We start from the raw sequence: 16022 nt of genomic DNA on the forward strand, positions 1-16022 counted from the left end.
TCTCTTCTTTTCCTTTTCTTAGTAGTAGTTTAATTCTAGTTTGTATTTTTCATTTGTGAATTTTGAAGTTTCAATTTCAGTTTTAATCTTCATCTTTACTTTTCTGCACTTTCTTTCTTTTCTATTTTGGTAGAGCAATGATCAACTAACTCTTTTCATTGGGTTAGAGAGCTCTATTGTGATTCAATGGATCAATTGTAGTTCTTATTCTTCTTCTTCTTTCTTTTCTCTTGATTTTACTAGAGAGCTTTCGATCTTCATCCAGTTGGGTAATTGTCTCGGAAGAGAAATTGCTCATACTTGGATTTCCTCTGAACCTTGGAAGAGGAATGAGGAAATCATGCTAGAAATGCTCTCTCATATTGGATTAGGTTGGGGGTTGGATGGATATTGTGACATTTAATCCTACTAATACTTTGATCTATGAATGTGTGTGGTATAATCAGTGACCAAACTTCATCTCTTTCCATGAGCAATTAAATCAAGGAATTGGGAAATTGTTCAAGCTTAGAGAGATTGGATTGCCAAGGAATTGGGATCCAATCACTTAAGATTGCCAAGGAGATCAATGAATGCATTGATTGAGGAAGAGATGAGAATGAACTTGATCTGGAGGATTGCAATATCTCTTGATCCCAATGTTCATTTTATTTTTAGTTCTTACATTTACTTTTCTTGCCATTTTACTTTTCTGCACTTTATTGCTTTTCCTTTCTTTTCTGTCAATTTACAATTTCTGCTACTTATCACTTCAATCTGGATCGTCTAATTAGGATAATCAATCAACTATTGATTGCTTAATACGTTAATCTCTGTGGGATTCGACCTCACTCTTTTGTGAGTTATTACTTGACGACAATTTGGTATACTTGTCGAAGGGAGATTTGTTGAGAGACAAGTTTCCGTGCATCAAGTTTATGGCGCCGTTGCCGGGGATTAATTGTGATTAACAAACTACCGGTTGGTTGATTACCTAGATTAGACATTTTTCTTTGTTTTGGTTTGTTCATGTAATTGCTTTTGTTCTTTATTTTCTATGCTCTGTAACTGTTTGTGTTAATGCCTCGCCAAGAAGCCCCTGTTCGTGACAGCTCTGGCTCTTGGTGATTTTGTTATTAGTACAACAGTTTCTTTTATTTAGGTTCTTTTCAAATAAAATTGGCATATGATCATATTCTAAGTTTGGTGTTGCCCTGCAACAATCTGTTTTCAATCTTTTTTGGATACTTACATCAATTCCAAGAGAAAGTGTCACACTAAGTTTGGTGTGCCACTTATTTTTCTATGCAATGTATCCAGCAACACCACTTGTTTGTACAATCATAGTGCCTTTGCTTCTTAGGCCTGTAGTGTCATTCTTAACCAAGCTTGCTTAATTTTATGCGTTACTCATAGCTTGTTTCTCTTTTTTTGACATTCATGGTTGAATCACAATCTCAACACCACTGCTCCTACTTGTTGTTTGCCGGCAAAGCACTTATTCTAAGATGGTGATTGGAGGGAAGAAGTCTGTAAGAAAGGACAACAAGGGCGAAGATGAGCTACAAAGGTTGTAAAGTTCTTTTCCTTCTCATTTACTCCCAGTAGACTTAATTGTAATCATGAATGTCTCTTATTTTGAATTCTGTGGTCTACCTCTGTTCTGTTAAGTTGCTTTTAGTAATAAGCATGGTTCACTACTTATCATTGCACCTTCATCTTTAATCTGCTTGCACCCATTATACTTAAAAATGCATCGAAGAAATCATTCTTTTGAAAGGAAAGTGTTGAGGAATTTTATCAATTTTGAGGCAAGCTAAAGATTAAAAAGAGTGGAGGTTCTGATTGTATGATTGTGTATTGAGATTACATGTTTGTGAAAACTTGCATGGGAGCTCATAGACAGGAATTGAAATTTGGAGAAGTGTTATGAAAATTCTCAAAAATCTATTGATCCAAGAAGCAGTAAACAAAAGAAAAAGAAAAAAAACAAGGAAAAAGCCCAAGGCTCTGAGCATCAATTACTAGGACGAAAAAGAAAGATACAAAAACGCAAAAAGTTATTGTCCTAGTTACATGCTTGTGGTGAATTTGTGTCAAAGAAAGAGGCCTGAGAAAGTAAATCCTAAGGGGTGCTTCATCACCTAATACCTTAACCCAACTGGGTTGGGAGTATTGATTGAAAACTTATCCTAAAGGGCTGCTTTGAGACATGACACCTAGAGTCGAGGCCAAGACAAATAAATACTGCTTCAAGGTGATAATCTATAAAGAGGACTCCATAATACCATCCGAATGACACTCCTAAGATCTAATACTTCCAAGATGTAAGGACTAATGAACACTGGAACCCTTGCATAAGCATATAATTAGAGTTGGCCTTCATTATCACTTAATCACTTCACTCACCAAGGCATCATAAGAAATTCTTCAACACAATCCAATAAAAAGAATCCTTTGTGCATAATTCTTTCCTTGCTTGGGGACAAGCAAGATTTAGGTTTGGTGTTGTGATGCGGGTGCATCATTGCCTTTTTTTTTATAGTTATTTCAGTAGGTTTTAGTTAGTTTTCATACAAATTTTGCCAATAAATGAGTAATAGCATGAAAAATCTCTTCATAAAACAAAATCTCAAACATAGGTGAATTTTAGTTAATATACAGGGTAAATATGATAAAATAGATCACACTAAGTGAAGTTTTGATTTTGAGTATTATTAGCACACTTAGTATATAAAGATCATCTTGTATGTTACTTTGATACACTTTATTTGTTTGATTTCAGACCAAAAGAAGCAGAGAAGAGCCACGTTAGTGGCTACGTTAGTGCCACTAACGTGGCCATTAACGTGGAAGGAAGGAAAGTTTGGAACGTTAGTGGGAACGTTAATGGCATTAACTTTGAAGAAGGAGCAACGTTATTGGCAAAAGTGAGTGCCAATAACACTAGCGCAGCAAAGGAAGACCCACGTTAATGGCCATGTTAGTTACACTAACGTGGGCATTAACGTGGAAGAAAGGAGGTAGTTGTGAAAGTTAGTGGAAAAAGTGAATGCCACTAACGTTTGTAAAGCAAAGAAGGCCTACGTTAGTGGCCACGTTAGTGCCACTAACGTGGACACTAATGTGGGCAAAATCTCACCCGGCAGCCTGACCATGCCTTCTTCAGACATAAATAACTTGAGCCACAAAACTCCAAATGAGGTGATTCTAGTGGCATTGGAAAGTAGGAATCTAGAGCTTTCCAAGCATATATGGCACTACATGGTGGACACTAAATTTGAGGGAGAAAATCTTCCCCAAAAGTGCAAAGATGAACATGGTATCAACCTGTAGTAAGGCCAGCTGACCTCTTCACCTTCCAAGAAGTGTAACTCGAGCTATAGAGCTCCAAATGATGCGCTTCCAAAGGCGTTGGAAAGTAGACATCCAGGGCTTTCCAAAAATATATAATAGTATGGGTTTCATATTAAGTTTGAGTTCCAAAACCTGGCAATATTAATCCCCTGAACGCGGACGTTATTGGCACTCACTTTTTCCAATAACGTCAGCAACTATGCCAGCGACCTTGTCCACTTCAAAGGGGCATAACTTGAGTTACAAAGGTCCAATTGAGGTAATTCTAGTTGCGTTAGAAAGCTGACATTCAGATATTTCCAACGATATATAATAATCCATAGTGGGCATGAAATTGGAGCACAAACCAGAGACATCTTTTAAGCCCCAAAAACACCAACTGGGTAGCAAGTGTGACGTTTGCCACACTAACTTCAGCAATAACGCCAAGTCACCCTGGACCTCAATTTGATTCACTTCTCTCTCAAGTCCACTTCAAAGCTCAAGTAAGCAAGCCCACAATTGTCAACCAATCAAGGCCACAAGAAGCATCTAGAATAGTTAATTTTCATTTCATTGTAATTTGCTTTCATTTTGTAATTTAGGAAAGCCTATAAAAAGGCCTTAGTTTCTACATTGAATTCAGGACTGGAAAGGGGGGAAATTGAAGGAAGGGGGAGAGAGTGAAGACCAATTCAAACTTCTGTGAATTGGAACACTCCAAGGGGAGTGGGTCTTCGGACCCCTCCCCTCCTACACTCTTCTTCCTTTTCTCTTCTTTTCCTTTTCTTAGTAGTAGTTTAATTCTAGTTTGTATTTTTCATTTGTGAATTTTGAAGTTTCAATTTCAGTTTTAATCTTCATCTTTACTTTTCTGCACTTTCTTTCTTTTCTATTTTGGTAAAGCAATGATCAACTAACTCTTTTCATTGGGTTAGAGAGCTCTATTGTGATTCAATGGATCAATTGTAGTTCTTATTCTTTTTCTTCTTTCTTTTCTCTTGATTTTACTAGAGAGCTTTCGATCTTCATCCAATTGGGTAATTGTCTCAGAAGAGAAATTGCTCATACTAGGATTTCCTCTGAACCTTAGAAGAGGAATGAGGAAATCATGCTAGAAATGCTCTCTCACATTGGATTAGGTTGGGGGTTGGATGGATATTATGACATTTAATCCTACCAATACTTTGATCTATGAATGTGTGTGGTATAATCAGTGACCAAACTTCATCTCTTCCCATGAGCAATTAAATCAAAGAATTGGGAAATTGTTCAAGCTTAGAGAGATTGGATTACCAAGGAATTGGGATCCAATCACTTAAGATTGCCAAGGAGATCAATGAATGCATTGATTGAGGAAGAGATGAGAATGAACTTGATCTGGAGGATTGCAATATCTCTTGATCCTAATGTTCATTTTATATTTAGTTCTTACATTTACTTTTCTTGCCATTTTACTTTTCTGCACTTTATTGCTTTTCCTTTCTTTTCTGTCAATTTACAATTCCTGCTGCTTATCACTTCAATCTGGATCGTCTGATTAGGATAATCAATTAACTATTGATTGCTTAATCCATTAATCTCTGTGGGATTCGACCTCACTCTTTTGTGAGTTATTACTTAACGACAATTCGGTATACTTGCCGAAGGGAGATTTGTTGAGAGACAAATTTCCGTGCATCAAACTCCTTGAGTTCTAATTTTTCTTTTAATTTCTCTTAGTTAGTGGGTCTCAGAGCCTTTGGCATATTCTGTAATTGTATTTGGTCACGACTCTTAGTGCTCTGTCTCAAAGATTAATTGACACATTCACACCACAAGCATATAGTTAGGAAAAACAACTCTTTTGAGCTTTAGATCAATTTTGACCCTCCTAACCATTGATACTCAGAGCCTTGGACCTTTCTTTTTATTTTTTATTTTCTTCTTGCTGTTTGTTTTGCTTCAAGGATCAATGTGTTACTTAGTTAGAGAATCCATAATATTTCTCTAGGTTCCTGTGCCTGAAGAACCAACATTCTTAACTTCAAAATCAAATATCCACTGTTTATTCATACATTCAGAAATTAAAGATAATGCCACCACATCAAAGTAACTAGAAAAAACTCATAATATATTACTCAAGCCTCATGCATTTTACTATTTTTTTTCTTTTTTTCTTTTGATTTTGTCAAGCTTAGTGAGTAGTACATGAGACATCTTTCAGAATAAATATAACATAAAAATAAATACTAAATTATAAAGCCATAAAATACTCCTAATAATCATGCAAAAGCTTCAAACTAAAAACATGAAATAAGATAAAATACTGAAAAACAGAAAAATAGATAAAGCAAGAGATAATGAAACTCAGCCACCTCAGTCATGGTGGCTACTGCTCCCTCCTGGGAATCCTCTCTGGCACCTCAGCTCATTTATGTCCACCAGTTGGTGGAGGAGGGCTGAGTGGTCCTGATGCTCAATTCACATATGATCAACAGATGATGTCAACTCCCCTATGGATGTGGTCAACTAGTCCTAATAGTCATGGGGAGGGAAATAAAATCCCTAAGGCATCTCCGAAATCTCTTGCTAAGGCAGTAGACCTGGCTCATGTGGTGGTGCATGCCCATGCTCTCTAGCATACTCCATATCCCTCTTAGTGATAGGTCGGTCAACGTCAATAGGAGTGTCGCCATCAATGCAGACTCGGGCCTCAGCACACAGGCAAAAGATGAGGTGAGGGAATGCCAATCTCGTAGAGGTGGAGGCCTTTTCGACTATTGGTGCGTACGATCCCCACACTTTCGTACAACAGTACCAGCAAGTGTACTGGGTCGTCCAAGTAATACCTGAGCGAGTCAGGGTCGATCCCACGGAGATTGTGGTTTGAAGCAAGCTATGGTTATCTTGCAGGTCTTAGTCAGGCAAATCAGAATGTTTATATGTTTTCATTCATCAAGAGAAACTATTTAATGCAAGAATAAAGAAAAAAGGTAGAAAATACAGATAGGAATAGGGTTAAGGATTTGAGTTGCTTTGTCTTTTTGAATTAACTCTGGTACTACTGTCTTCTTTGCTTGGGAGTGATCTTCTTCTATGGCAGGCTATATGTGATCAAAGCTATTGCCCATGGTCATTGATCTCCTCTGCTCTAAATCAAACGCCATTGCCCGTGGTCATTCAATTTGACAGATGGTGAAGCTCTAGCAGTTCATTCTCTTAGTGATCCTACTCAAAATGCCACAGACAAGGTCGAATCTTCTGGATCAGAGAATGCTGCTTCTTTAGATTCTAGCCTATACCACGGAGACCCTAATATCCTCAGAAATTGGCTGAACTGGTGTCTCGAGAAGTCCCCAACGAAGTCATGGATTAGCCGTCTGAGAGATGTATAAACATAGCTGTTAGTCTGTGCTTTCCTACCAAGTATTCACACGAACCCAAGTAGACGCGGGTGTTTGTCAGGCACGTTTGTCTTAATATGATGAACAGAGCTAATTTGTCAGATCATCCTATTCACCACGATGAAGATCGGATATACAACTTAGAGATAAATCAAACACGGATCGAAGAAGAAACAGTAATACTTTTATTAATTCGTAGGACTCAGCAGGGCTCTTCCCCTCAACCTAGGAGGTCTAGAAACTCATACTGAAGTTAAATACAATGTGAAACTCGAAAATAGCATAAAAGGTCTGATTATTGGTAGTATGTTCGAATGATTATGTAAAATACACTTTAAATACTAAACAGATGACTAGTAAGGGTAAAACAGTCTATTTAGTGCTAAAATTCACTTCTGAGGCCTACTTAGTGAGTGTTTGGGCTAAGCTTTGATGAGATCCACGTGCTATGTGGTCTCTTGGGCATGGAATGCCAGCTAGGGGGTCCTCTTTGAGCGTTTGTACATTGGTCTCTGCTCTTTGGGCGCTGGACGCTTGGAAGGGGGCAGGTAGCTGGCGTTGGACGCCAGTTTTGGGTCTTCTGAGTGCAGGCAGGTCAGATCCGGATAGCATCTGTAGTGCTTTCTCTGTCTCTGAATCAGACTTTTTCTCCAGCTCCTCAATTTCAGCCAGAAAATACCTGAAATTGTCCAAAACACAAAAACTCATATTGGAATCTAAAAATGTGAATTTAACACTAAAACCTATAAAAACTTAATAAAAACTAAATAAAATATGCTAAAAACTATATGAAAATGATGCCAAAAAGCATATAAAATATCCGCTCATCACAACACTAAACTTAAATCGTTGCTTGTCCTCAAGCAACTAAAAACACGGTAGGATAAAAAGAAAATTAAGACACAAATAAATTTCTAAGTTCCAAATGAAGCTTAGTTACAATCAAATGAGCGAGACTTAGCAGCTTTTTGCTTCTGAATAGTTTTGGAATCTCACTATCCATTGAAACTTAGAGATGTTGGCATCCTCAGGAACTTAGAATCCAGATGATATTATTGACTCTCTTAGTTTAGTTCTTTCTTATTCTTGAACACATCTTTCAGAGTCTTGGCTGTGACCCTAAGCACCTTGTCTTCCAGTATCACCACCAGATACAATAATGGCACATACACTTTAACTGGGTGAACCTTTTCAGATTGTGACTCAGCGTTGCTAGAGTCCCCAGATAGAGGTGTCCAGAGTTCTTAAGCACACTCTTTTTGCTTTAGACCACGACTTTAACCGTTCAGTCTCAAGCTTTTCACTTGACACCTTCACGCCACAAGCACATGGTTAGGGACAGCTTGGTTTAGCCGCTTAGGCCAGGATTTTATTCCTTTGGGCCCTCCTATCTACTGATGATCAAAGCCTTGGGTCCTTTTACCCTTGCCTTTTGGTTTAAAGGGTTACTGGCTTTTTCAATCTGCCCTCCTTTTCCTGCATTTTGGGACAGTAATGGATTTTTTTGCTTTTTATTTTTTTTCTTTTTCTTTTTGCCATTTTTTTTGCATGCATATAATTTTTTTTCTTTTGTAACATGCTTTTTCTTTTGCTGCTTTTTCTTGCTTCAAGAATCAATTTTTAGATTTTTCAGATTATCAATAATATTTTTCCTTTTTTCCTTATTATTTCAAGAGCCAACATTCTAAAATTTCAACTTCAAATCTGCACTGTTTAATCATATATTCAGAAAACAAAAGTAAATGACACCACGTTAACATAATTGAACTACTTTTATTTTAAACTTTAAATTCATGCATCTCTCAATTCTTTATAAAAAATTTTATTTAAGCAAGGTGAGAGATATATGGAACATTTTACAACTTAAAGACATCAATACAAATGATCATGCAACTAGAACAAGAGAACAGAGAAATAAACAGACAGAAAACAGAAAAATAACAGGAAAGGGGTGTAAAAGATAACGAATCCACCGTTAAGGGTGGCATCTAGTGCTCCTCCTTAAGGATCCAATGTGATGCTTGATCTCTTCTATGTCATCCCTTTACCTTTGTTGCTCTTCCCTCATAGCCATTTGGTCTTCCTTTATGGCTATTTGGTCTTCTCTTATTTCATTGAGGGTGGTGGCATGTCCTTGATGCTCCATCCTCAATTGCTCCATGTTAGTACTCAATTCTCCAAGAGAAGTTTTCCATTGATCCCAAGAGCTTTGGGGAGGAAAATACATCCTTTGAGGCATCTCAGGAATCTCATATTGAGGCTGTTGCACGTGCTCTTGTGCATGTTCTCTAGTTTGCTCCATCCTCCTCTTGGTGATGGGCTTGTCCTCCCGAATGGAGACATCTCCATTTATGACAATTCCAGCTGAATTGTATAGATAACATATGAGATGTGGGAATGCTAACCTTGCATTGGTGTAAGGCTTCTCAGCTACCTTGTACAATTCTTGAGGAATAACTTCATGTACTTCCACCTCAGTTCCAGTCATGATACAATGGATCATGATGGCTCTGTCAACAGTCACTTCTGACTGATTGCTAGTAGGAATGATGGATCTTTGGATGAATTCCAACCATCCTCTAGCTATGGGCTTAAGGTCAACCCTTCTTAGTTGAATGGGCTTGTCTTGGGAATTTTTTTTCCACTGTGTTCCTTCCACACAGATATCTGAGAGCACTTCATCTAATATCTGATCATAGTTGACTCTCCTAGTGTAAGGATGAGGATCTCCTTAGAATAGAGGCAAGTTGAATGCCAAACTCACACTTTCTGAGCTGAAATCTAAGATTTTTTCTCGGACCATGGTGATCCAATTCCTTGGGTTTGGTTTCACACTAGTGTCATGATTTTTAGTGACCCATGCATTAGCATAGAACTCTTGCACCATGAGAATCCCAACATCCTAGATGGGATTGGTTAGGACTTCCCAACCTCTTCTCCGGATTTCTCTTCGGATTTCTGGATACTCATTCTTCTTGAGATTGAAAGGAATCTCAGAGATCACTTTCTTCTCAGCCACTACCTCATAGAAGTGGTCTTGGTGGGGTTTGGTGATGAATTTCTCCATCTCCCAAGATTCAAAGGGATTGGCTACTGCCTTTCCTTTCCTCTTCTTAGAGGAGTCTCCAACTTTGGGTGCCATGAATGGTAATGGAAAGAAAAAAGCTATGCTTTTTCCACACCAAACTTAAAACTTTGCTCATCCTCGAGCAAAAATAAGCAAAGGAGAAGAATGGAGTAGAAAAAGAAGAAAATAGAATTAGAAACAGGGAGAGAAAGGGCTCAGCCTTGTAGGGTGTATTAGGGTATGAGAGGTGTGTGTATGAAGGGGTATGAAGTGGGGTATTTATAGGAAAGGGGTAGGGTTAGGTTTGGCCAGAGGGTGGGTTTTGGGTGGGAGATTTGATTTTGAAGTGGGTAGGGGTAGGTGGGAGTTATGATGGTCATGGGGAAGTGGTATGAATGTGATTGGGTTAGGGTTTAGAGGAAAGTGTGTATGGGAAAGTGTGAAAGTAAGTGGGGTAGGTAGGGTAGGTGAAGATGCTGTGGGACCCATAGGTCCTGAGAGGCTAGGAAATCCAGTTTCCCTGCTCTCTGCACTGGCATTTGAATGCCCAGGGGCTGCTCCCTGGCTGGCGTTCAATGCCAGCAATACTGCCCATAAGGGGCATTGAACTCCCAGTGAGGGCTTCCTCATTGGCGTTCAACTTTGACACTCCATCCAGCGTGCTCTATTTTCACTGCTGTGAAATTTTGTCTCTTAACTGATGCATATGATCATGACTCTAACAACTGAAAGAAAAATAAAATAAAAGAAAATAAATATGGTTAAGTAAGGTTGGGTTGCCTCCCAACAAGCGCTCTTTTAATGTCACTAACTTTACCTTTAACACCTTATGGAGGTAAGTATGGGCTCAGATTTTTGCCCCTGACAGTGAATTTTCTTCCTGTCCTCTCATGAATGAGCTCTACATGCTTTAGAGATAGGACACGACTCACTGTATGTGGTAGTACTGGCTTCTTAGTGAAGACAACTCTCATGCCAGGTGAGAGGCCTTCAGTTGGGACTTTCTTGTCCCTCCAGCCTTTAGGTACTTTCTTTTAGTACTTTTGTGCTTAGAGCTTGTTGATGGCTGCCCAACATCAAACTTAGAATTGATGTCTAGGGGCTCTGTAAAGCTCTGCACAGAAAGAGAGGGTTGGAACACAAGGTGTTGCACAGTTGTCTCTTTCTTATCAGAGGGGGAATTGGGATTGGACATCTTGAATAAGATATAGTCCTCTCCTAATTGGAAAACTATTTCTCCCTTAACTACATTAATCAAGGCTTTTGCAGTAGCTAAGAAGGGTCTTTCAAGGATGACACAGTCATCCTCATCCTCTCCAATATCCAAGACAATGAAGTTTGCAGGGATGTAGTAGTTTTTAACTTTGACCAAGACATCCTCTACTAAGCTATATGGCTTCTTCATGGTCTTGTCTGCCATCTCTAGTGAGATGTTCGCAGCTTTCACCTCAATGATGCCCAGCTTCTCCATTACAGAGAGTGGCATGAGGTTAATGCTTGACCCTAGGTCACACAGAGCTTTTTCAAAGGTCATAGTGCCTATGGTGCGAGGAATCAGAAAATGTCCAGGATCTGGAAGCTTCTGTGGTAGCTCTTGCTGAACCAAAGCATGGAGTTCTTTGGTGAGCAGTGGGGGTTCTTCCTAGGAAACAAGCAACTTGCTCTTCCCTAGTGTCTTCATCCTCATTTGAGGATGAGTAGTCATCAGAACTCATACACTACAGAAGTGCATGCAAAGGAACCTCTATTGTCTTTATGGTTTCCTTTGGTTATGGGCTAGAGAGTTCTTGAGTGGGCTTTAAGCACTCAAAGGGTGTGCTTTGACTGGCGTTCAATGCCAACTCTGTTAGCTTATTGGGAGTTGAATGCCCTTGCTGTCCACCCTGACTGGCGTTAAACACCAGTCCCTCTAGTATTCTGGGTATTGAACGCCCAGCAGGGATGTCCTTGCTGGCGTTCAACGCCAGCTTCCCTGGGGTCATGGGCGTTGAACACACAGAGAAAGGTTTCTCACTGGCGTTCAGCGCCAGAATGGCTGCATGGTTGGGCGTTGAACGCCCTGTGAGGGTTCCTCACTGGCGTTCAACACCAAGAAGCCTGCCTGGTTAGGCGTTGAATGCCCAGTGAGGGGTTCCTCACTGGCGTTCAATGCCAGGAAGCCTGCGTGTTTGGGCGTTGAACGCCCAGCCAGTGCTACCTGGCTGGCGTTCAATGCCAGCTCTTCTGCCAGGATGTGCATTAAACGCCTAGTGAGGGGTTCCTCACTGGACTTTAACGCCAGGCTTGCTGCCAATATGTGCGTTGAACGCCCAGTGAAGGCTTCTTCACTAGCGTTCAATGCCTTCCCAATCTCCTCTGATTCGGCCATGTCTTCCATGGTTATGGTCTTGCACTCTTCTCTAGGATTATCCTCAGTATTACTGGGAAGAGAGTCAGGAGGAGTCTTAGGGATCCTCTTGCTCAATTGACCAACCTGTACCTCCAAATTTCTAATGGAGGACCTTGTTTCATTAATGAAACTATGGGTGGTTGATGCCAGGGCATTTTGGCCAGTTTCACTGACCTTTTCTTTATGGTTTTAGGGTAGTTTCATGCACTTTCTTAGGAAATAAGCAAGTTTTGGGTAAATAATCACTTACATCTTGATTCAAGCAAACATTGTGAATTTTACATGATTTCATGAGAATTATGCATGAATTAAATGACAAAATTGAATGATGCATGTCTCATAACTTGGATTAGAGCTTTGATGCACTTTATTGCTTGATTTCAGGACAAAGGAAGCAAGGAAGAACCACGTTAGTAGCCACATTAGTCTAGCTAACGTGACCACTAATGTGGAATGTAGGCTAGCTTGCAACGTTAATGAGAAAAGTGATCGCCATTAATGCCTTCGTGAGCCATCATAGCCCACGTTAGTTGCCACGTTAACTATGTTAACGTGGAAGCTAACGTGGAAGAGAAGTAGAACTCCAACGTTAGTGGTAAAAGTAAGTACCACTAACGCTCCAAAGTGGTAATTGTCCACGTTAAGAGTCACGTTAACTCAGTTAACGTGAACTCTAACGTGGAAAAAGAAGATGAAGCCAACATTAGTGACACTCACCTTTGTCACTAACGTTAGACCAAGCTCATAATGGCCACGTTAAGAGCCACGTTAACTCAGTTAACGTGGACTCTAATGTAGGGAAGCAAGGAATGGCCAACGTTAGTGACACTCACCTTTGTCACTAACATTGGACTAAGCCACTTTGAGCCACGTTAGTTGCCACGTTAACTTAGTTAACGTAGAAGCTAACGTGGAGGAGAGAATGATGAGCCAACGTTAGTGACACTCACCTTTGTCACTAACGTTGGAGATGGCTATCAATACCATGTTAGAAGTCACGTTAACCTAGTTAACGTGAACTCTAACGTGGGAAGAAGGGGCATTTTGAAGCGTTAGTGACAAAGGTAAGTGTCACTAACGCTCTCGAAGATTTGGTAAGCCTACGTTAAAGGCCACGTTAACTATACTAACGTGGACTCTAACGTAGGGAGAAAGGGGGGGCTCTCAATGTTATTGAAAAAGGTAAACCCCAATAACGTGTGCGAAGGACCAGGAGGCAACGTTAGTGGTCATGTTGGTGCCACTAACATTGAAGTTAACGTGGACCATTCTTGGGTTAGGAACGTTAGTGAAAAAGGTGATTGTCACTAACGTTCTCGAACCCACACTTTCACTTAACGTTAACGCCACTAACGTTCTAAGCTAAAGTCCATGCCTACTTCACACACTCTCTCTGCAAGTAAAGCTAAGCCCACTGAAGATGATAACTGCTTCAACTCAAGATCCAAAGGCCCATATCCAAGACTTGAAGAAGCAACTAGAAGATCAGAAGAATAGTATAAATAGGGAGAACTTTGAACTAGAAGAAAAGCTTTTGGGCATTATTAGAATTACTCTCTGTATTTTTACTTTCTCTGTAACTTCTAGTTTAATTTTTCAGAATGCATTCTCCATCTTTGTTTTCCATTCCCAGAGCTATGAACAACTAAACCCCTTTCATTGGGTTAGGGAGCTCTGTTGTAATTTGATGGATCAATAATAGTTTTCATTATTCTTCTTCTTTCTTTTCTATTGATTTTACTAGAAAGCTTTCAATCTTCATCCAATTGAGTAGTTATCTTGGAAAAGAAGCTATTCATACTTGGATTTCTTCGGAACCTTGGAAGAGGAATGAAGAGATCATGCTAGAAATGCTTTCTCATGTTGGACCAAATTGGGGTTTGGATGGATATAGTGACATATAATCCCGCCAACACTTTGATTTAGAAATACATGTGGTATAATCAGTGACCATACCTCATCTCTTCTCATGAGCAATTGGACCAAAGAATTGGCTATTGATCAAGATTTGAGAGATTGAATTACCAAGGAATTGGAATTCAATCACTTAAGATTGCCAAGGAGATCAATGAATGCATTGATTGAGGAAGAGATGAAAATGAACTTGATCCGGAGGATGCAACATCCCCTAAGCCCAATGAACTCCCCATTTCTGATCTTACCCATTCTCTTTAATTTCTGCCAATTACTTTTATGATCATCTTCCCCATTCCCATTTAAGATTCTGCAATTTACTTTCCATTATCTATTTTCAGCTCTTTATTTCCAGCATTTACATTTTTTGCTATTTACTTTTCCGCCATTTAATTTCCTGCAACTCTCAAACCAAATTCTGCTTAGCTCAACTAGAACATTCCTCCAATTAAAGTTGCTTGACCAATCAATCCCTCTGGGATTTGACCTCACTCTTTTGTGAGTTATTACTTGACGACAATTCGGTATACTTGCCGAGGGAGATTTGTTAAGAGACAAGTTTTCGTGCATCAAGTTTATGGCGCCGTTGCCGGGGATTGATTTTGTATCAAAAATGATTAAATTGGTGGATAACTAGATTGAGCATTTTCCTTTTGTTTGATTTAGTTTCATCTGAGTAATTTACTTTCAGTTTTAGTTATTTCTTTCCCTTTATCTTTCACCCATTAGTGGTGTTACCTGCATTTTGTTTTAATATTTGGTTCATTAACCCACTAACTGTTTGATATATTGCATCACTCACACTAACAGCATTTCTAACAAGAACACTTTCTGCATCTATTTCCTTGCTTGTGCTTTATTGGTTGTATGATAGGGAGAAGAAGCGGGGCTTCAACTTTCTTTGATTCTAAACCTGAGAGGACCTTCCTTATATTAGGGAGGGAAGCAAGAGGGAAGAGAGTAGTTGGTGCGGAGGAAGAGGAGGAATACTTTGAACTAAACATAGATGATAACATGGAGAACCATCATGAAGAAGAAGCTCACAACCATGGCAGAGAAGGTCCAGCGCATCAGGCTGGACAAGAGAGAAGATTTCTGGGTTCTTACATCAACCCAAACCCAGAAAACTGTGGAAGTAGCATCCAAAAGCCAACCATACATGCCAACAACTTTGAACTAAAGCCACAACTCATCACCCTTGTTCAGAACAACTGTTCATTCGAAGGAGGTGTCCAAGAAGACCCCAATCAACATCTAACCACATTCCTGAGGATATGTGATACTGTGAAGTCTAATGGTGTTCATCCTGACACCTATAGACTGCTCCTATTTCCCTTCTCACTCAAGGACAAAGCAGCTAAGTGGCTGGAGTCTTTCTCGAAGGAGAGTTTAACAACTTGGGAAGACGTGGTGAACAAATTCTTGGCAAAATTCTATCCTCCTCAACGAATCAACAGGTTGAGAGCTGAGGTACAAACCTTCAGGCAACAAGATGGTGAGACTCTTTATGAAGCATGGGAGAGGTTTAAGGACCTAACAAGAAGATGCCCGCCAGATATGTTCAATGAATGGGTGCAGCTGTACATTTTCTATGAAGGCCTTTCGTATGAATCAAAAAAGGCAGTAGACCACTCATCCGGGGGATCTCTGAACAAGAAGAAGACCATTGAAGAAGCCATAAATGTCATTGAGACTGTAGCAGAGAATGACTACTTCTATGCTTCTGAAAGAGGCAACACTAGAGGAGTGATGGAGCTAAACAATGTGGATGCACTGCTAGCTCAAAACAAGCTTATTACCAAGCAGTTGGCTAACCTTACCAAAAAGATGGAGAGAAACCAAGTAGCAGCAATCACCACCTCAGCAGCAGAGGATGAGAGTGACCAGGAACAAGCCAACTACATTGGAAATTTACCTAGGCAGCACCATGACCCATACTCCAAAACATATT

The 16022-nt window shown here is 39.7% G+C and overlaps 1 non-coding gene across 1 annotated transcript; it reads right to left on the minus strand.

The window, feature by feature from the left end:
* Nucleotides 1-15526: 15526 nt before the first annotated feature.
* On the minus strand, nucleotides 15527-15633 carry LOC112753396 (small nucleolar RNA R71). Its single transcript, XR_003177784.1, has one exon. It is a non-coding gene; the product is annotated as a small nucleolar RNA R71 (small nucleolar RNA).
* Between the last annotated feature and the right edge of the window lie 389 nt (nucleotides 15634-16022).

Source organism: Arachis hypogaea, chromosome 15 (genome assembly GCF_003086295.3).
Source record: "Arachis hypogaea cultivar Tifrunner chromosome 15, arahy.Tifrunner.gnm2.J5K5, whole genome shotgun sequence".
NCBI lineage: Eukaryota > Viridiplantae > Streptophyta > Magnoliopsida > Fabales > Fabaceae > Arachis > Arachis hypogaea.